This window comes from Taudactylus pleione, unplaced genomic scaffold, assembly GCF_031769625.1.
Source record: "Taudactylus pleione unplaced genomic scaffold, aTauple2 ptg000183l, whole genome shotgun sequence".
Lineage (NCBI taxonomy): Eukaryota > Metazoa > Chordata > Amphibia > Anura > Myobatrachidae > Taudactylus > Taudactylus pleione.
Genome location: NW_028284585.1, coordinates 10984597 through 11008951, shown reverse-complemented (window position 1 = coordinate 11008951; position 24355 = coordinate 10984597).

Here is a 24355-nt window from a genome sequence, read left to right as displayed (position 1 = left end):
GTGCAACGTTACTTTCAGGTCTTCCTTGGACTCCTGCCAGATCCCCGCTGTGCCTGGTGTATACTGTGGACCTTGCTACATTCCTTCTCGTGTTCCGGTTCAAGATCTGATACAGGTTATCAGCTGCACTACAGAGCTCAGCATTGCTATTGTCTTTCCGTTGTTATCCTGCTCTATTACTACTACTCCATTCTATGCTACACTATTTGGTTTACTTGTTATTATTGACTCATACGGACACTGGGGTTACTTCTTCTACAGTTGTCAACTGTACCGTTACAGTCTACATTTACTGGAACCCCATTATGCCGCAGGGCTCAACCCTGCTCCGGACCTTCAGTACGCTGCAGGGCTCAACCCTTCTCTGGACCTTCATCGCATCACAGGGCCCAACCCTGCTCTGGACCTTCGTCACATCGCATGGCTCAACCCTGCTCCGGACCTTCATCGTGCTGCAGGACTCAACCCTGTTCCGGATCTCCATCTCGTCTCAGATCTCAACCGCACTCCGGACCCTCATCACGTCTCAGGGCTCAACCCCATTTCGGACCCTCATCACGTCTCAGGGCTCAACCCTGTTCTGGATCTTCATTACGTCTCGGGGCTTAACCTCGTTCCGGATCTTGTTAGATCTCAGGGCTCAACCCTGTTCCGGACCTCTGTCACGCTACAGGGCTCAACCCTGTTATTGACCTCCATTCTATCCTGAGGCCCTAGCCTCGTGTCAGACTCAGGGTTTCACCCCACACCAGTTCAGTGTGTACTTTGAACTTTGTTTCTCACAGGGGCTTACCCCTGCACCTGTTAGTGCATGTCATGAACTTTGTGTTATTAAGATTTAATGTGGAACTTTGCCATACAGTTTTTGTTCTTGAATAAATTCTATTTACTTTTATTTTGTGCTAGTGATATTTCATGAAAAGGTAATTCCTAAAACCACCTCAGTTCATACTACCTAGTAAGCCTGACTCTTCCCAGGAGTCTCAAGTGTCTGTAGCTGTGACACCGCCTCCGGCTGCTCTAGGCTCAGGACCATTCCTCTCCTTCCTGTTTCCCAACACAAAATGGAGGGAGTAGTATTTAATATACACATTGCAAAGTCCAAAACTCAGGAGAGTGAAGGTTTGCTTTACTTTCAGGAGGAGAGCAGCACTTCAGGATATTGGAGACTTTAGGGTGAATCTCAGTACCGAATAATAAGCCACTTGCGCCTCATTTGGTGCCACAGCAGTAGACCCCAAGAGTTGCCAGGAATTCTGAGTCAATCGAAGTTCCAACACAGATTGGTAAAACTCTGACAGCTCATCTCTAGAAATACAGTCAGGTGCATAAATATTGGGACATTGACAGAATTTTCATATTTTGGTCTCTGTTCACCACCACAATGGCTTTGAAATGAAACAAACAAGATGTGCTTTAACTGCAGACTTTCAGATTTAATTTGAGGGTAATTACATCCAAATCAGGTGAACGGTGTAGGAATTACAATGGTTTCTATCTGTGCCTCACACTTTTTAAGGGGCCAAAAGTAATGGGACTATCAACTCAAAAGCTATTTCATGGTCAGGTGAGGGCTATTCCCTCATTATTTCATTATCAATTAAGCAGGTAAAAGGTCTGGAGTTGATTCTAGGTGTGACATTTGCATTTGGAATCAGTTGCTGTCGACTCTCAATATGAGATCCAAAGAGCTGTCACTATCAGTGAAGCAAGCCATCATTAGGCTCAAAAATCAAAACAAACCCATCAGAGAGATAGCAAAAACATTAGGTGTGGCCAAATCAACTGCTTGGAACATTCTTAAAAAGAAAGAACGCACCGGAGAGCTCAGCAACACCAAAAGACCCGGAAGACCACGGAAAGCAACTGTGGTGGATGACAGAAGAATTATTTCCCTGGTGAAGTAAAAACACTTTCACAACAGTTGGCCAAATCAAGAACACTCTCCAGGAGGTAGGTGTATATGTGTCAAAGTCAACAATCAAGAGAAGACTTCACAAGAGTGAATATAGAGGGTTCACCACAAGATGTAAACCATTGGTGAGCTTCAAAAACAGGAAGACCAGATTAGAGTTTGCCAAACAACATCTAAAAAAGCCATTACAGTTCTGGAACAACATCCTATTGACAGATGAGTCAAAGATCAACTTGTACCAGAGTGATGGGAAGAGAAGAGTATGGAGAAGGTAAGGAACTGCTCATGATCCAAAACATACCACCTCATCAATGAAGCATGGTGGTGGTAGTGTCATGGTGTGGGCATGTATGGCTGCCAATGGAACTGGTTCCCTTGTATTTATTGATGATGTGACTGCTGACAAAAGCAGCAGAATGAATTCTGAAGTGTTTCGGGCAATATTATATGCTCATATTCAGTCAAATGCTTCAGAACTCATTGGACGGCGCTTCACAGTGCAGATGGACAATGACCCGAAGCATACTGCAAAAGCAACCAAAGAGTTTTTTAAGGCTAAAAAGTGGAATGTTATGCAATGGCCAAGTCAATCCCCTGACCTGAATCCGATTGAGCATGCATTTCACTTGATGTAGACAAAACTGAAGGGAAAATGCCCCAAGAACAAGCAGGACTGAAGACTTTTGCAGTAGAGGCCTGGCAGAGCATCACCAGGGATGAAACCCAGCGTCTGGTGATGTCTATGCGTTCCAGACTTCAGGCTGTAATTGCCTGCAAAGGATTTGCAACAAAGTATTAAAGAGTGAAAGTTAGATTTAGGATTATTTAGTTTGTCCCATTACTTTTGGCCCCTTAAAAAGTGGGAGGCACATATAGAAACCGTTGTAATTCCTACACCGTTCACCTGATTTGGATGTAATTACCCTCAAATTAAATCTGAAAGTCTGTAGTTAAAGCACATCTTGTTTGTTTCATTTCAAAGCCATTGTGGTGGTGAATATAGACCAAAATATGAAAATTTTGTCAATGTCCCAATATTTATGCACCTGACTGTATGTATATGTGTAGATGAACTTATCTTATCTAGTCATCCTTGAATAGTTTAAAATATAGTTAATACTTAAGAGTATACAGTATGTTCAGTGTTATTTTTGGAAGAGCTAGAGGTTGAGCTGGGGCAGGAGAATACACATTATAGCAAACAGTGGACAAGCTAGGTCACAGCCAACCCATGCTGCAACCAGTTAGATATCCTTTGTAATCAGTCTACAGCAGATAAATTACATCAATAAAAGCAAATATTTCAAAGGCTGCTTAAGGTTACACACCATTTTTTGTATTTAGCACCATGCCATTTAATAAGTGTTTTTACTGGATTGGGAGGTTTACAAATATCCAGATACTGTCAGAAAAAGGCATTATCCCAGTCTCAGTATTCTCTGGCCTTCTCTAATGAAGTTTGTCTGGGATGAAGATCATAATAAAAATTCCATTAGTGGTCTCAGTTACAGTATCTGAGAATTTGGATAAAACTATACATTATTTGGACCATGTCAACATCATCCACTTTCACATCTACTGATAACTATATAAATTTTAATATAATAAATAGTATATATTTGCACTGGGTTTTTGTTATACTGTATATTGGAATGATAAACACTATGTACTGTACAGACATGACCACAATTACATTTATAATATTCACCAGTATCCCCTGTAATCATGACTATTAGCTTTCTGTCTACAGAAAATAATAATGGTAATATGTGTTTTTCCATGTATAGCTTCCAGCTAGGACACTTAAAGTGGAGATGGATTTACAAGATACCATTTCACTTATAATTGCATTGTTTTGTATTTCCAACATAGGCTGTTAGACAAATGTTAGTATTAAAACATGTGATTGGAAACAACAGCCCACAGATGCTAACCCTAATAACCACACACTTTCCTCTCATCTCACTTCGAAGCCAGGAATATGAAATCTCTCCAACCACCTAAATGAGGAAAACACTGAACATTCATTGAAATTCACATCTTCTGGCATTGCAAAATTAGCTCTAGACCATTTGATTTAATGTCCAACAGTAGACATATGTTTACTATTAGACTCTTGAAAAAAAGAGGATACATAAATATACCCTGAAGTGTTATGGAAATTTCACCAGTAGATACACATGGCCTTCAGCCAACTGGTAAGTCGGACTGCATTATGCATAGTATATTTTGGGACTGTAATGTGTAGCCCATTTGTTCAGTGTTAGCACTATGACTATAATAAAGAAAAATATCAAGTGTACCTGGCAAGATGATATAACATCGTGTTCAAGAGCCATGAAATTCATCTGAGGATTTCATAATAACAGCACTGGAAGCTATTGAAAAGAAAATAAAGAACATTCCGTACGAATAGCAGAATACAAACAAATGAGTCTGAATTAGGGTGAAAAAAACATCAGCATTCTGTGACAAACCAAAATAAAGAGTAGCCTATTCAAGAGTCAAGTGTGCTTTCCTTCAAACTGTGTGGCTTGCTGTAGTATTTTGGCTTGTATGTCTAGATGAAGCACAGGCTCAATGCGTCTCACTGCTATTTATATTGGAGAATTGTGAAATGTACTGTAAGTCATAATCAAGTACAGTGTTCAGCAGTACTGAAGTATTTGGTGACATTTAATACTGACTACTTGTCAGTTCTTCTCATGCCAAACAGCTTGGGGAAGTTTTTCTTTCAAAATTAAGTTTGTCCAAACAAAAATTACAGGATCACCAAATCCTATAATATAAAGGATTAAAGGTTATTTAAACTGTATTCAGTAAATGTTTTGATTAATCTGATCAATTAATAACATGGATATATCACCTAACTACAGTAACTACACATATTAATTTTGAATATTCAAATTGTTGAATTAATTATACCATACAGTAGGTGTCCTTAATCAGTTCTCTGACAATTCATTATGCATATCTACCTTGAAGACAGTATCTATCTAATCAACCAATTTGTGCCTCGCTACATACCCACATTATAGTTTTTGACCCCATACAGTCTCTCTTTGCCTACTCTTGAGTAATTGCAGGAAATGTTATTACTGCATCTTCATCATAGAGATGAGCGGGTTCGGATCTCCAAGAACCAGACCCACCCAAACATTGCAATTTCGAGTCGGATCCAAGTGTGGCTCGGGTTGTCCCACCTGACTCAGATCCGAAAACGATGCAAAATGTCTTCCTCCCGCTGTTGGATTCTCTCGAGTTTTGGATTCTATAAAGGTCACGGTGATCGGTGCCATTTTCACTCCGGCTGTGGAGAGTGCACAGAACAAACATGCTTTGTTCTTCTCTGTTTTTCAAGGGTGCATTGTTGTGGTTGTTTAAGGGTGCAGTGTTGTCGGGCTGGGGCTGCAGTACATAAAGTGGGGGGTGCTGATGTGTCACTGTTGTCCTGGTAATCAAGGGGCTAGGGCTGCCATTCATAAAGGGGTGTTGTGTCATCCAGGGGTGCTCTGTCAATCCAGGGGTGCTCTTCAGTATAAAAAAAATAAAAGTTATAATTAATAATTATTAGAGATGAGTGGGTTCGGTTCTCAGAGAACTTCACCCACCCGAATTTCAGGGATCCGGGGTGATCCGAGCCAAGCTCGAATCTCCCTGTCTGCCCCGGATCCCTCTCCCGAGGCAAAACCTCGCGATCCCTCTGTCGGATCGTGAGGTTTTGCATTGAGTGGGCTTTACGGTGATTGGCTGAGAGAGCCGTCTGTCACGGCTCTCAGCCAATCAGCATTAATATGGGCACTGGAAGGAAAAAAAAATGCCGTCCACCCATCCACCACTACCTGACACCGCTGACCCCCCCGCTGCCAACACCCCCTGTGGCCGACCCCGACTGGTAGCATCCCCGCTGCTGACACCCTCACTGCCGACACTGCTGGCACCCTGCATTGATGACACCACCAGCAGCCATGCACTGCCAACACCATCAGGACCCCAACACTGAGGACACCGCAAGCACCCCTGCTCTGCCGACACCGCCGGCACCCTGCACTGAGGACACTGCCAGCACCCCTGCACTGCTGCCCCATGTACTGAGGACACCGTCAGCGACCCCACACTGCTGGCACTCCCACACTGAGGACTCCACCAGCACCCCTGCACTGCCGACACTGGCAGCACATATGCACTGAGGACACTGCTGGCACCCCTGCTTTGCCGATACCACCGGCACCCTGTACTAAGGACACTGCCAGCACCCCCGTACTATTGCCCCATGTACTGAGGACACTGTCAGCGACCCCACACTGCCAACACTGCTGACACTCCCATACTGAGGACACCACTGGCACCCCTGCACTGCCAACACTCTCAGCACACATGCACTGAGGACACCGCTGGCACCCCTGCTTTGCAAACACCACTGGCACCCTGCACTACGGACACTGCCAGCAACCCTGCACTACTGCCCCACGTATTGAGGACTCCGTCAGCGACCATGCACTGCCGCTACTCCCACACCGAGGGCATCCCTGCACAGCTGACACTGTAAGCACTCCTGCACTGTGGACACAGCTGGCACCCCCGCTCTGCCGACACTGCCAGCACTATGCTCTCAGGGCACTGCCAGGGCCCCCACTCTGCCAACACCGCCACACTGCCAACACTAATGGCACTTCCACATTGAGGACACCACTGGCACTCTCACATTGAGGACACTGCCAGCACCCTGCACTGCTGACACTGCTGTCACAGTAAGTGCTATTGGTGTATCCAACCCACACTGTGTAACACACTGTATACATGTTGGAACTTGGAAGCTGTACTGCAACATGTTAGTGCCGCCCCCTGTGTCACTAGCTTAGTCAGCCAGCTAACTGGATGCAACCTTTTGGCCTTAACTAGATGAAAAAAATAATATTGTGAGGTGGTCAAAATTGATTGGCAATGACTGGAAATAAATGTTATTGAGGTTAATAATACTGTAGGAACAAAAACAGGCCCATTTTATGTGAGTTTAGCTGTTTTTATGATATTTTAAGAAAAAATCCAGATCCAAGCCAAAACCGAAAAACAAAACACGGAGTTGAGGTTTTGGCAAAACCAATCCAGATCCAAAACCATGGGAAGATCCAGATCCAAAACCAAAACACGAGGGTCGGCGCACATCTCTAATAATTATCTTTACGCAAGCATTTTTAAAAAAGTTTTTTTTTTTTTTTTCTGTGTGTGCTAGCTACGCTATTATTCTTTGGTGACATTGATGGCCAGACCACAGTTTATCATCCATGTATTTGTGACTCTGCAGGTGGTCAATCTGTACTCTGCAGGGGTGTTTTGTTGTCCGTAAAGGGATGCTGTGCTGTTCATCAAGGGGCTGCCGCCTCATCCAGAGGTGCTCTTCACCAGTGTAAAAAAAATAAACGTTAAATAAAATTAGCAAAAAAAATAAAAATTAAAAATCTTTTCTCTTTTTTTGTGTGTGCTAGCTACGCTATTATTGTTCGGTGACACTGCCAGTCAGATCGTAGTTTATCATCTACATATTGTGATACTATAAGTCGTAGTGCAGTGTGCTATTCTTTTTCATAAAAAATATTGTGACACTGTAAGTGGTAGCGCAGTATCTTATTCGTATTCATAAAAAATATTGTGACACTGTAAGTGGCAGTGCAGTGTGTTATACTTTTCTTCTTATTCATTAAAAATATTGTGACACTGTAAGTGGTAGCGCAGTATCTTATTCGTATTCATAAAGAATATTGTGACACTGTAAGTGGTAGCGAAGTGTGTTATTCTTTTCTTATTCATAAAAAATCATATGACACTATAAGAGGTAGCTCAGTGTTTTACTCATAAAAAATCTTGTGACACTGTAAGCAGTGTGTTATTTTTTTCTTATTCATAAAAAATATTGTGACATTGTAGGTCATTGATACTGCAGTGTAATATTTAAACTTGGTAAAAATTGATAAGTATGCTGTACCCCACTTCGTTTGTGTTTGTTGATAAGGAGAATGATCAGTTGAGAGGAGAGCAGGAACCACATACTAGTGCTGGAGCTGCTGCCAGTGCCACCAGTCATGACGATACTAGTCCGTCTACATCATCTACTAAAGCCATTGCCCATGGGCATACAGGGCTTAAGTTAGGCCATCTAAAATCAAAGAACCAATCTTTTACAGTGGTAAAGAAAACAACATCAAAGGGAAAGATAGCTGCAGAATGATAAAAAACTGGCAATATGCCTTTCACCACACAAAGTGGCAAGGAAAGGCTAAGGCCTTGGCCTTTATATATAACTGGTGGCTCTGCCTCTTATGATCATGTAAGCCCTTCTCCCTGTAGACGTTTAAAAAAAAAAAAAATAGTTAAGGCACGGGAACCAACTGTGCGCGCAAAAATGTCACAATTCCCTGAGAAGAGTCTAAGTGTGTTGGCGGGTGCCATGTGTGAGCCTGACCTTTCCAATACTATACTCAAAGAGGAGCCTTCTTCCACCACTTATGCATCCTCTGCAAATGTGGTGATGAGCAGCACATGTTAACATGCTGACATAGAAATTTAGGATGCATCTGTGGAATTGCTCCAGGATGAGGAGGTTATTTGCACCAGGATGAGGAGCTTACCCCACTTGGACTCTCCTTAAGATTTGTGATTTCTGACAATGCCACCAGTATACAGTTGGGTGAATTTCAACACGTCCCATGTTTCGCTCACATTATTAACTTGGTGGTGCATTTTTTTTTTAAAAATGACAGGGCCATGCAGGAGATTCTCTCCATGGCCCGCAAAATTTCTGAGCATTTTTACCATTCAGCAGGTGCATGAAGAAGATGTTGAATTTGCCCTGTCACCAGCTAAAGCAAGAGGTAGTTATAACTCCACCCTTTAAATGCTTCAGTGGATGGAGGAACAGCAAAAAGCCATCAATAGCTACACAACTAACTATGACATAGGAAGAGGAGGGGGAATGTACCTTACTCAAGCTCAGTGGAAAATACTTTCCATATTGTGCAAAGTGCTGAAACACTTCGAAGTAGTCACCTGTGAAGTGAGTTCAGACACTGCCAGCTTGAGTTAGGTAATTCCCCACATTAGACTGTTGAAAAAGCAGCTTGAGAAACTAAAGGAGGAGCTGAAACAAAGCGATTCTGCTAAGCATGTCAGATTTGTAGATGACGTCCTTTATTTCCTTTGCCAGGATCCAAGGTTTGTCAGGATCTTATAATCAGATCAATACATTTTGGCAACCGTGCTTGGTTTAAGTCATATGTCATGTCTTTCTTCCTAGATCTGAAGAGATGCAAAGAGCTGTTGGTAAGGAAATTGTCAGCTCAAGCGACATGTGATGCAGTGATCACTCCTGCTTCAGATTCTCCAGCAAGTGCGGCTGCCAGGATAAAACTTAACTTTCCCAAAAAAAGACCCACTGGTGATGCAGATGAGTCAAAACAACCAAGTTTTGACATCTGGTCAGGTCTAAAAGAATTGCCTACAATTAATGAGACACCTACCATGACTCCATCTGATATGGTCAACATTCAAAGAATGGTTGAGGACTATTTCAATGATAGCATCCAAATAGGCATGTTAGACAGTCTATTTTACTACTGGCAGGGAAAAAAAGACAATTTGGAGGCCCTTGAACAAACTGGCTTTGCTTTACTTGTGCTACCCACCCTCCAGTGTGTACTCAGAAAGAGTTTTCAGTACAGCAGGGAACCTTGTTAGCGATAGGCGTAGTAGTCTACTTTCTACTTCCTCAAAATGTGGAAAAGATGATGTTCATCAAAATGAACTACAAATTTCACGAGGAAGACCTTTACTGCCAATTACATCCTAAAATTACAGAGGCACCTGAAGCTGCAATCGTGGATTCCAGCTGACACAAATTAATATTATGTGAAGATGATGTGAGGAATCGGATGATGATGGTAACAACATCTTGCCTCTGTAATGCCAGTTTGTGCATGGAGAGATCATTGCCAGCAATGTCAGCTGCCCATTGGTAGCTTGTTTTGTGGGGGCCCAAGCAAACCAATCATTTCAGTCAGGTAGGACATTGCACAAGGGGAAGAAACATTTTAGCCCTTTTCACTCTCTTAGGAGTCGAATTTTGAAATATCCCATCTTAGTGGGCACCTACATCATGGAAGGAATAAACTCCCTGATTTTCATGTTTCTAGGTCCAGGGGTTTGGGCAGGGCATTGATGAGTCAGTCAGCGAGTCAGGTCATTTGATCTTATATATATATATATATATATATAGTAAAAAAGGAGCCAGCACATCTATTTAAATGCAATAAAATATATTAATGTTCAATAGCAATAGAAAACATGATGAAGTTCACCATAATAGCACATATATATGTAGACGGTCAGGTACCAAACAAGAGAAGCCAGGGTAGTCAAATACACTTGCAAAAGCCATCACAGTGCATGGGAACATGAATTCAGTTAGCTGTCCAACAGCTGTTTTGGCGCATCCAGCGCCTTCATCAAGGACATTATAACTGACATATCGCGAGGACCAATGTATCGCGATCCTCTCCTTAAGTGCACGAATGGTCTTTCCCACATAGAGAGAGTTACAGGGACATCTGATTAAATATACCACAAATCGGCCATTGCAGTCAAGATGATGTCGGATTTCATATTTGGTACCAGACTTGGGGTCAAAAAAATGATCACCCAAAATTAAAAATTGGCAATTGACACACCCATGACATTTAAAGGCTCCATTTTTAGCAAGTAACCAATTTTTATTCCTTATTGGTCCTATATCCGACTTGGCAAGCACGTCTTTAAAGTTCTCACTTCTCTTATAGCAAAAGAGGGGATTATTCATACAGTTTCAACCAATAGTTTCATCAGACTGCAAAATGTGCCAATGACGTAAGATCATGTCCCGAATATGTCTGGAGGCAATTGAATATGTTGATGAAAAAATCATCCAATCCTTATCAGACTTAGATTGTTTGGTAACCAATGTGTCCTCACGACTAATACTCAAACATCTTGAAATAGCCTCATCAATTTCCACATCTGTCGATGAATCTCTGTCCCATCTACCACAATGCAGTGGATAAATCCTCAATATCAGAGGTAATGCGCACTACTCGCAACAACTGCGAGAAAGGAAGCCCTTTCTTCAATGGTGCCGGATGAAAGCTGTCAGCCATAAGGAGAGTGTTTTTATCAGTCTCCTTCCGATAAATTTTTGTGGACAATATACCATCACAATTGGACACACAAACATCAAGATAGTTTATAGTAATGTTACTAAAAGCCAATGTAAACCTAATATTGGTTTCCAAACAATTGAGAGTGTCTATGAATTGAGTCAGGAGTTCAGTTCCTCCAGTCCACACTACAAAAAGGTCATCTATATAGCGTACGTAAAAGAAAATAAATTCTGAAAAAATAGGATGCGACATGATGTGTTGATTTTCATACATATACATATATAGATTTGCATACGATGGGGCCATATTAGACCCCATCGCAGTTCCTCTGAGTTGTAAATAAAAAGAATTTTCAAATAAAAAATAATTTTTACGTAAAACTATATCCCTGAACAGTAATATAAACTCTACACAAGGACCTTTGTAGTGTGGACTGTTGGAAATTAAACTCCTGACAGACTCAATACCATCAACATGGTCAATGTTGGTATATATACTAGTTATATCAAGAGTAACCAATAAACTGCCCTTAGGTATAGGGCCCAAGTTATCCAATATTTTAAGGAAATCAGTCGTGTCCTTAAGGTAATTTTCAGTATTTTGAACAACTGGCTACAGCCAGAAATCATTGTATTGAGAAAGGGGTTGACATAATGAACCAATGGAGGATATGATGGGTCTACCGGGCGGCTTTACCAAAGTCTTGTGAATTTTAGGTAAGACATATATCAATGGTATTCTCGGGTGAGACTGTGTCAGAAATTGCCCTGTAGACTCATCAATCCAACCATTCAACAGACCAACATTAATGATCCCATCAATCTCTTTTTTGTACACATAGGTTGGATCATAGTTCAGTTCCCTATAACATGAGACATCCGATAATTGTCTCTTGATTTCTCCTATATAATCTGTTCTATTGAGAACCACTATCGATCCACCTTTATCCGAAGAACGAATAATTATATCAGGATTATTCTTTAAAGACATCAATGCCTGATTCTCAATCTGTGTTAAATTAGAATATGATATCTTCTGTTTCCTAATAAATGGCAGTGTATCCCTTTTTACCAAATTAATGAACGTCTCAATGGATGCATTAGTACCAGGAGGGTCAAAACAGCTTTTAGGCTTAAAACCCTTGTTCTCAATAGCTGAACCCGTATGTCTATTGAAATAATCTTTGAGTTTGAGGGAGCGATGAAAATGGTAAAGCTCCACCTCAAAGTCAAATACTTGTTGTTTATAAGTCTTAACAAAAGAGAGACCATTAGATAGAACGGCCGTCTCAGCGGCGGACAATGGGTATGTAGATAAATTAAATATTACTGTTTCTTTTTGCTTCTTGTCCCCGTTTTTAAATTTTTGGGAACCCCACTGCCACTTCTGATTGGCCTTTTGGGTCTTGACGCCTGCTCCTCATGACCGAGCCTCCTAAAAAAGACTTAGGTTGAGATTGATCTGAGTCACTAGCTGATGTGTTGATATCAGAGAAATACCTATCCACTCTGTTTCTCCTAAACCTATCACCCCCTCTCCAATTTCATTTTGAATCACTTCCCTGCAGCCAACCATAGAAACGTGATTCATTATAGTCATCTTTAACCCTCTTATATTTTCCTTTTTTAAAAGCAAGCAATTTTGTGTGAAATAAATTCACAGCACTCTCAAACTTGGACAACGAATCCACTGCGGTATCAGATTTAAAAATATCTAATCCAGCATTCTCACAAGTAAGAATTTCTTTATCCAACAACAACATATCAGTATTCACTTGTTCAATAACCAGTATCATTAGCTGAAAAGAACAATCATTCAAAATTTGGCACCATTGCTTACAGAAACCCACGTTAGATCTACCAATCGTGGGTTGATTCTTGATGCGGAAGCCCCTGGGTATAACTTTTTCTTTGTAGTATTGCGATAATGTAAGCCCATGGAGATTTAATTCCACCTTTCTTTTTTTCAATTTCAATAAATCAAAGTACACTTCAGATGGGCTGTCCACATCAAAAGCTAATGAAGTGGTGTCAGAGAACAAAATTCTTGAAATGTCCTGGTTATCAAATCTCTTGACATCAGTCAAATCGTCCACATGTTTAGTAGCCACATCCATGTTACCACAAAAATGTGATTGTAACACTCAAAAAACAGAAAAAAAAATTTACAAAAATTTTTGTAAAATGTGGGTGCTGACTAGCATATTATATGTTACATAGAGACAAGTCCTGGTCGCACTCCTTAGACAAACTCCACAAACTGGAGTGCTTGGCACATAAGCATTGGTAGTGATAGTAAAAAAGGAGCCAGCACATCCATTTAAATGTAAAAAAATATATTAATGTTCAATAGCAATAGAAAACATGATGAAGTTCACCATAATAGCACATATATATGTAGACGGTGAGGTACCAAACAAGAAAAGCCAGGGTGGTCAAATACACTTGCCAAAGCCGTCACAGTGCATGGGAACATGAATTCAGTTAGCCATACAACAGCTGTTTCGTCGCATCCAGCGCCTTCATCAAGGACATCATAACTGACATATCGCTGCAACATATATACCCAACCTCATAAATGACAATCTCACTCACCTGCGGAAAGGCGTGCACCCGCAGCCTTCTCCAAACAACCCGGAAGCGCGGCTCAATACACGTACAACATGCCGTGTGTAAACATCCGGAACAGCCGGACGTCACATCAGGAAGTGACGTCACGGGTGTCATGACAACCAAATACAATAACAACCAGCGTTGTTGAACAAACAGATGCATCAAATAATGCGCTGCAACAAAGAGGCACAGCTACATAAAAATAGAAATAGAATGTAAACAACGCTCATCAGTGAGTTAGCCAATGAGTAGGGTATAGATGATGCCACAATAAACACATTATAGATATAGATTTTTATGTAGCTGTGCCTCTTTGTTGCAGCGCAACGCTGGTTGTCATTGTATTTGGTTGTCATGACACCTGTGACGTCACTTCCTGATGTGACGTCCGGCTGTTCCAGATGTTTACACACGCCATGTTGCACGTGTATTGAGCCGCGCTCCCGGGTTGTTTGGAGAAGGCAGCGGGTGTGCGCCTTTCCGCAGGTGAGTGAGATTGTCATTTATGAGGTTGGGTATATATGTTGCTGCGATATGTCAGTTATGATGTCCTTGATGAAGGCGCTGGATGCCCCGAAACAGCTGTTGTATGGCTAACTGAATTCATGTTCCCATGCACTGTGATGGCTTTGGCAAGTGTATTTGACCACCCTGGCTTCTCTTGTTTGGTACCTGACCGTCTACATATATATGTGCTATTATGGTGAACTTCATCATGTTTTCTATTGCTATTGAACATTAATATATTTTTTTGCATTTAAATGGATGTGCTGGCTCCTTTTTTACTATCACTACCAATGCTTATGTGCCAAGCACTCCAGTTTGTGGAGTTTGTCTAAGGAGTGCGACCAGGACTTGTCTCTATGTAACATATAATATGCTAGTCAGCACCTACGTTTTACAAAAATATTTTTACATTTTTTTTTTCTGTTTTTTGAGTGTTACTATCACATTTTCGTGGTAACATGGATGTGGCTACTAAACATGTGGACGATTTGACTGATGTCAAGAGATTTGATAACCAGGACATTTCAAGAATCTTGTTCTCTGACACCACTTCATTAGCTTTTGATGTGGACAGCCCATCTGAAGTGTACTTTGATTTATTGAAATTGAAAAAAAGAAAGGTGGAATTAAATCTCCATGGGCTTACATTATCGCAATACTACAAAGAAAAAGTTATACCCGGGGGCTTCCGCATCAAGAATCAACCCACGATTGGTAGATCTATTGTGGGTTTCTGTAAGCAATGGTGCCAAATTTTGAATGATTGTTCTTTTCAGCTAATGATACTGGTTATTGAACAAGTGAATACTGATTTGTTGTTGTTGGATAAATAAATTCTTACTTGTGAGAATGCTGGATTAGATATTTTTAAATCTGATACCGCAGTGGATTGGTTGTCCAATCTTGAGAGTGCTGTGAATTTATTTCACACAGAATTGCTTGCTTTTAAAAAAAGGAAAATATAAGAGGGTTAAAGATGACTATAAGGAATCACGTGTCTATGGTTGGCTGCAGGGAAGTGATTCAAAACCAAATTGGAGAGGGGGTAATAGGTTTAGGAGAAACAGAGTGGATAGGTATTTCTCTGATATCAACACATCAGCTAGTGACTCAGATCAATCTCAACCTAAGTCTTTTTTAGGAGGCTCGGTCACGAGGAGCAGGCGTCAAGACCCAAAAGGCCAATCAGAAGGGGCATGGGGGGGTTCCCAAAAATTTAAAAATGGGGACAAGAAGCAAAAAGAAACAGTAATATTTAATTTATCTACATACCCATTGTCCGCCGCTGAGACGGCCGTTCTATCTAATGGTCTCTCTTTTGTTAAGACTTATAAACAACAAGTATTTGACTTTGAGGTGGAGCTTAACCGTTTTCATCGCTCCCTCAAACTCAAAGATTATTTCAATAGACATACGGGTTCAGCTATTGAGAACAAGGGATTTAAGCCTAAAAGCTGTTTTGACCCTCCTGGTACTAATGCATCCATTGAGACGTTCATTCATTTTTGTAAAAAGGGATACACTGCCATTTATTAGGAAACAGAAGATATCATATTCTAATTTAACACAGATTGAAAATCAGGCATTGATGTCTTTAAAGAATAATCCTGATATAATTATTCGTTCTTCGGATAAAGGTGGATCGATAGTGGTTCTCAATAGAACAGATTATATAGGAGAAATCAAGAGACAATTATCGGATGTCTCATGTTATAGGGAACTTAGCTACGATCTAACCTATGTGTACAAAAAAGAGATTGATGGGATCATTAATCTTGGTCTGTTGAGTGGTTGGATTGATGAGTCTACAGGGCAATTTCTGACACAGTCTCACCCGAGAATACCATTGATATATGTCTTGCCTAAAATTCACAAGACTTTGGTAAAGCTGCCCGGTAGACCCATCATATCCTCCATTGGTTCATTATGTCAACCCCTTTCTCAATACATTGATTTCTGGCTGCAGCCAGTTGTTCAAAATACTGAATATTACCTTAAGGACACGACTGATTTCCTTAAAAAATTGGATAACTTGGGCCCTATACCTAAGGGCAGTTTATTGGTTACTCTTGATATAACAAGTTTATATACCAACATTGACCATGTTGATGGTATTGAGTCTATCAGGAGTTTAATTTCCAACAGTCCACACTACAAAGGTCCTTGCATAGATTTATATAACTGTTAATGGATATAGTTTTATGTAAAATTTATTTTTTATTTGAAAATTCTTTTTATTTACAACTCAGAGGAACTGCGATGGGGTCTAATATGGCCCCATCGTATGCAAATCTATATATGTATATGTATGAAAATCAACACATCATGTCGCATCCTATTTTTTCAGATTTTATTTACTTTTATGTACGCTATATAGATGACCTTTTTGTAGTGTGGACTGGAGGAACTGAACTCCTGACTCAATTCATAGACACTCTCAATTGTTTGGAAACCAATATTAGGTTTACATTGGCTTTTAGTAACATTACTATAAACTATCTTGATGTTTGTGTGTCCAATTGTGATGGTATATTGTCCACAAAAATTTATCGGAAGGAGACTGATAAAAACACTCTCCTTATGGCTGACAGCTTTCATCCGGCACCATTGAAGAAAGGGCTTCCTTTCTCGCAGTTGTTGCGAGTAGTGCGCATTACCTCTGATATTGAGGATTTATCCACCGCATTGTGGGAGATGGGACAGAGGTTCATCGACAGAGGTTACCCAGATGTGGAAATTGATGAGGCTATTTCAAGATGTTTGAGTATTAGTCGTGAGGACACATTGGTTACCAAACAATCTAAGTCTGATAAGGATCTTGTTCAATAACCAGTATCATTAGCTGAAAAGAACAATCATTCAAAATTTGGCACCATTGCTTACAGAAACCCACGTTAGATCTACCAATCGTGGGTTGATTCTTGATGCGGAAGCCCCTGGGTATAACTTTTTCTTTATAGTATTGTGATAATGTAAGCCCGTGGAGATTTAATTCCACCTTTCTTTTTTTCAATTTCAATAAATCAAAGTACACTTCAGACGGGCTGTCCACATCAAAAGCTAATGAAGTGGTGTCAGAGAACAAAATTCTTGAAATATCCTGGTTATCAAATCTCTTGACATCAGTCAAATCGTCCACATGTTTAGTAGCCACATCCATGTTACCACGAAAATGTGATAGTAACACTCAAAAAACAGAAACAATTTTTTATAAATATTTTTGTAAAATGTGGGTGCTGACTAGCATATTATATGTTACATGTTTGTGTGTCCAATTGTGATGGTTTATTGTCCACTAACATTTATCAGAAGGAGACTGATAAAAACACTCTCCTTATGGCTGACAGCTTTCATCCGGCACCATTGAAGAAAGGGCTTCCTTTCTCGCAGTTGTTGCGATTAGTGCGCATTACCTCTGATATTGAGGATTTATTCACTGCATTGTGGGAGATGGGACAGAGATTCATCGACAGAGGTTACCCAGATGTGGAAATTGATGAGGCTATTTCAAGATGTTTGAGTATTAGTCGTCAGGACACATTGGTTACCAAACAATCTAAGTCTGATAAGGATCGGATGATTTTTTCATCACAATATTCAATTGCCTCCAGACATATTCGGCACACGATCTTACGTCATTGGCACATTTTGCAGTCTGATTAAACTATTGGTCGAAACTGTATGAATAAACCCCTCTTTTGCTATAAGAGAAGTGAGAACTTTAAAGACATGCTTGCCAAGTTGGATATAGGACCAATAAGGAATAAAAATTGGTTACTTGCTAAAAATGGAGCCTTTAAATGCCATGGGTGTGTCAATTGCCAATTTTTAATTTTGGGTGATCATTTTTTTGACCCCAAGTCTGGTACCAAATATGAAATCCGACATCATCTTGACTGCAATAGCCGATTTGTGGTATATTTAATCAGATGTCCCTGTAACTCTCTCTATGTGGGAAAGACCATTCGCGCACTTAAGGAGAGGATCGCGAAAGCCCTTGTCTCAGTGGATCTCAATACATCACCGGTAGCGAGACATTTTGCAACACTTGGACACACTCTGAGAGAATTTAAATGCATGCCAATTGACCGTATCCCCCCTTTGCGACGTGGGGGTGATAGGAAGAGGGCATTGTTACAGAAGGAATGCTATTGGATTGACCGCTTAAACACTGTTGTACCCAATGGGCTTAATGAGGGACAATACTTGAATTGCTTCCTTTAAAATAACCTATGCGGTGATATATGGTTCTAGATTGTTCTTAGATTATTCATTATTTGTATATGTGTACATTTGTTATGCCACATCCGTGTTCTATGTTGTCTATTGTGTTTGTTTGTCTGTTGGTACTATACTATAATGTGTTTATCGTGGCATCATCTATACCCTACTCATTGGCTAACTCACTGATGAGCATTGTTTACATTCTATTTTTATGTAGCTGTGCCTCTTTGTTGCAGCGCATTATTTGATGCATCTGTTTGTTCAACAACGCTGGTTGTTATTGTATTTGGTTGTCATGACACCTGTGACGTCACTTCCTGATGTGACGTCCGGCTGTTCCGGATGTTTACACACGCCATGTTGCACGTGTATTGAGCCGCGCTTTCGGGTTGTTTGGAGAAGGCTGCGGGTGCGCGCCTTTCCGCAGGTGAGTGAGATTGTCATTTATGAGGTTGTGTATATATGTTGCAGCGATATGTCAGTTATGATGTCCTTAATGAAGGCGCTGGATGCGCCGAAACAGCTGTTGGACGGCTAACTGAATTCATGTTCCCATGCACTGTGACGGCTTTGGCAAGTGTATTTGACCACCCTGGCTTCTCTTGTTTGGTACCTGACCGTCTACAAATATATGTGCTATTATGGTGAACTTCATCATGTTTTCTATTGCTATTGAACATTAATATATTTTTTTGCATTTAAATGGATATGCTGGCTCCCTTTTTTACTATCACTACCAATGCTTATGTGTCAAGCACTCCAGTTTGTGGAGTTTGTCTAAGGAGTGCGACCAGGACTTGTCTCTCTCTCTCTCTCTCTCTCTCTCTCTCTCTCTCTCTCTATATATATATATATACTGTAATAAAGACACTGCTATGTGACATTAGTATGGAGCCCGTGGAGTGCTGTGTTCTTTTGGATGGTATATATATATATATATATATATATATATATATACCGACATAATATTCTGCTTGTTTGGCTTTTTATTTCTTTCTGCTATAATAATAGTTCCATTTATTTTCAGAGCATGCATGCAGGTTTCAATTCAGTTGTCAAAATAAATATAGTATAATCCTTAGAGATGTGCGCTGGCCCGTGTTTTGGTTTTGGTTTGGATCTGGATTCATCTTCGTGTTTCAGTTTTGGTTTTGCAAAAAAACCCTTACGTGTTTTGATTTTGGTTTTGGATCTAGTTTGTTTTTTAAAACTGACAAAAAGTTTTTAAAACAGATAAAATCAAATAATTTTTGCAATCCAAAACCCGAAATTCAGATTTAAAATCTGAATTCCAATCAGTGGGAAGTTCAGAACCACAACCCAGATCTGTCCGGATATCTTCAGGAGATCAGAACCACGACTCAGATCTGTCCGGATTCACAAAATTTGGGGCGAATTCGGATTTCTAGAGAGCCGAACTGCACAGCTCTAATAATGATACATAATATGTTGGTTTAAACTTTTATTTCTTTTAACATCTAGAAAATATAAATGGGTAATTGAAAAGTTTTCTGTAGAAGTAGCAAGATAAGTTTTGTCTTCAGTATCTGAATAAATAATGGGGACTGATGAACCCAGCAGTTCCTTACAAGCATGACATACATTCTCATCTAAGTAATTCCAGTAATCCATTCACTTAATCTCAAGTCTTCAAATAAAGTGCTCTGGACAATATAAACTCACCCTCGCCCTTAGTTTCCTGATGATACTCCAATTTCATCTCTTTTTTTCTGTCTATGGATTTGTGTAAGCCTTTTCCCCAGAGCTGTACTTGTTGATTTAATAGGTGAATGACTTCATGTAAGCATAAAACACTGAGGGATCATTCAATAACTTGTCCTGCTAGCAGTTTAGCACCAAAAGCACCAAGTAATAACACAATGTCAGGGGTTTATACATGATGTCACTGTAAAGCACTGAAAATAATTTCATTCATTTTTAAAGAAGACTGTTGGTTTACCGAACTGCAGAACAGTAATAGTAGGTTAAATCAATTTAGTCTTCTACAGAGACTGCTATTATCCTGAAGGGATTTGTAGTCTTTATGAACCAGACAATTAACATGAATTGACTGCCCATAACCAGCCATATAATATACTACTGTACCTACCAGCAGCATTTTTATACTATAATTGTGTAAACATTATGTTTCCAGTACTTTCCCAGATTTGCTTGGAGTTTACAAATTAGCCACTACTGTATATTTACAATGCTGTTTTTTTTTTGAAAAATATTTTTTTTACACTGAAGACTCCTTACAATAATGGCAGCAATATTTATTATTATTAACAATAACAATAATAATAAAGCACATTTCTCCATTAGGACTCACAAAGCAATGAAAGGGAGCCCTCTAATTGGTCAGAGCATGACATCTCCCATGGTCTGACAAATCCGTGTGCTCCCATTTATTCCTATGACAGAGTCAGGTGGTGGGCTGTCATTAGCGATGGGCCAACGGAAGTAGGTCAGCGATGTTTATCAGAGTTTATTGTTTTGCCATGTATGTGGGATGCATACATGAACGGAAGTGGACCTTTCTCTAGGGATGATTAAGTAATAAAATGGTGAAGGCTTGGGTAATGTGTGTTTTATAAATAAAGTATTTCCCATTCACTATATGTGTCCTATATGTCTTGCAATTTTATTTTTAAAGGTGTACTATAGGTCTAGTGGGCCTTATCTGCCAGAGCATGCTGTCACTTGTGGTTCTACAAATGCCTGCATGCCCTGGTAGTTGCTAAAAGTGGTCATGACAGAGTTACTGTAGCTGGGCCCTGTAGCCCTCCAGTAAATAACAATATTAAATCTATTATTAACCTATTATCAATCCAATGCACAAGGGGCCAATCTCCCCTCTGGGGTCCCACCAGCCCCGACTGGTTAAGCCTAGAGCTGGTTAGTGGAAAATCGGGGGTACCCCATGCTTCTTGTAGCTCTGATTTTACCTCTTCCTGCCTAGGCTTTAAGTCCTATTGCTGATTATCAATTTGAGATGGGGCCCCGTGCTATTTTACTGCAAAAAAACAAACAAACCCACTGCTTAGTAGAATTCTCTATGATTAGTCTGTGTAGAACTTGAACTCTACTCCATTACAGTTACACCTTACATCTGGGAAGAGATTATCAAAAGTGGTTCACAAATCTATTCTCCCAACTGGTTCTAAAGATAAATAGTTAAATAAATTCTTGATCTTTAGATAAACTACATTTTTAGCTAAATTCAGGCATGTTTACGCATATTTTAGTTGGATCAAACATAGTCTAGCTTGTTCGAACTCAAGTGAATAGATTGTATAGTACATTTAAAGTTTTTCTATTCAAACAACTACAGTATTTTAAATTACGCAATATTGTTTGCTTTTTGAATGATAAAAAGGTGAAATGTAGCAATTTAAGCTAAAAATGGGTGGAAAGGGCAAAATTTTACAGTTTACAGTATTTTTACATCATTTTACTGCAATCTGCAAACTCACAGTAATTTTGTCTCATCCAAAATTAGCTTTGGTACTTTTTAGAATGGCTTGACCATTTGAGTTATCATTGCCTATTATCCTCCTATCCAACTAAATAAATGTTTACAGTATAGTAAATTGCATTTTTCTGCATATGTGTGGCTCAACTCTATTCTGTCATTAATACTATTCAAATAAGAATAATGAAAGGGGTGAGGGCTTACTTACACCAATCTGTTTTTTTTTTTTATATATTTTTACATGTCAAAAAACACTAAAGATGGAAAAAGTATTATTTGCACCCCTAATACTGTTATGTAACAAATATTAACATGTCTTTTAAAAACTATTTAATTATTTTATTTATTTCAAGGTTGATTGGTACATGATCATGCAAATCATAGCATAGACAAAGAACTGATGGCATAAAATACAACTGTCAAATATATACATTTTGATAAGGCTGGAGTTTTACTATTATAAAATGGAAGTAAAAAGGTCATAGCAAATAATCAGAGGGGAGACCTGCATGGAGTTATCAAGTCCAAGGGAATATGCACCACCGAACTGACAGAACGCTAAAGGATTTTATCCAGTATACCATGCTGTCAAATTAAAAGTAGGTTTAAAATAGTAGTTTAATTCTAATAAGCATAAAAGAATGAAAATAAGTTAAATATAAATAAATAAAATTATACCAAACAGTAAAATGAGTATATAACACATATCAAGGAATTAATAGACTATGGCTCAATTAATGCATACTTAAAAAATGTGTACTATCTTGTTTCATGGGATATGTAGTGATCACAATAATATGAATTCTTAGATAAATATATTTCAGAAAATTAAACAGTTTATTAGGCCACATGATCAACCATAAGGCTGTTTCCTTTGTTTCCTAATCACTTTTGCAGTCTATTTCTCCTCACAAGGAATATTTTTATGATGCAGTCGGATGCAATGCTTTAAAGTATAAATTCCATTCAGCAAAGCTGCTAACAGTGTGTTTCATATAACATACAGTATAGTAAGTAGTGTACTCCCTTTTGCAAAATGAAGATATCCTTGAACAGAGTTTATTCATATTGCCTTTTATGCTGTTTTTTTATTATTGTTCCGGTGTATTTAAGAGTATTTAAAAGTAATACATATATAGATCATACAGAGTAACACCTACTATATACAGTATGCATTAGTGCACAGGGTAAGTGAGTAGGTGATGGCATAGACAATTAAAGGAAGAGTAAACCAGAGAAAAGGGCCCACTTTGTCAGAACATTAAATCTGTAGATGAGGGGTGATAAAACATGGGAGTGAATCAGTGTGCAGGACAAAAAGGGTGGATTATAAAGAGCTGGCAGATTTTGATAAAGAAATGGATTCTAAGAACCTGTTTGAAGCTTTGGACACAGGTGGAGAATCTGACCAGTAGGGTGCTTGAGTTCCAGTGGTGGGAGTACACAGGAGCTCCCCTGGAGGTAGGAGTGGGAAGGGATAAGCAGTTGTAAAGAGAGGAATTGGTTTCTGTCAGAGATATTGGCAAAGTGGGAGGGTAAGAGTGTGGAGGGAGATAAGGTTAGAGATGTGGGGGGTGTGAGGGAAGAAAATTTGCTTTATTAGAGAGTGTGAAGAGTGCAAATTGGACTCTTTAAAGGAAGGTGAGCCATTGTAAGATCTTGCAGAGTGGGGAAGCAAATACAGAGTGGATGGAGAGAAAAATTAGCTGAGCAACGGTTCAGGATGGACTTTAGTGGAGACAGGTGGGAGTAGGGAAGACCAGATAGCGGGTGGTTGCAGTAGTCTAGTCAAGAAATTACCATCCAAAGTGAGGACAGTCTGATCATAGAAATATTACTAAGGTGGAAACAGCCTGATTGGGAGTGGGCATAAATGTGGGGTTTGAAAGTGAGGCATGAGTTGAAGATATCTCCTAGGCAGTGGGCTTATGGTGCAGATTAAAATATGATATGGTCAACAGATAGTGGAAAATGAGTGGGGAGGGGACTCATGAGGGCAGGAATACAATAAGCTCAGCCTATATATGTTTGCTTAAAATAGTGCAGGGGCATCCAGAAGGAAATTGTAGACAGCTGGAGATGCAAGAGAGAAGAAAAAGAAAGGGGTCAGGGGAGGAGAGGTTGATTAACTATCATCAGCAAATATATGGTTTTGGAGTCTGAAAGGACTGTTGAACTCACTGAAGGATGATGGAGGAAAGAAGGTACAACAACAGAGCTCTGGGGGATGCTAGCATGTTACAGAGGAGGGGAAGAGGTGGTATCATAAAAAGTAACAGAGAAAGAGCAATCAGAGAGTCAAGAGGACAGCCGAGAGGACAGTGGGCCTGATTCAGAGCTGGACGCTATTTGCGCTCGCTCATTCAGAAAAAGGGGCCGGATATTTAAATAGAGCGCTCGCTCTTTGCGGTCTGTTGACGCCTCTATGTCTGAACGA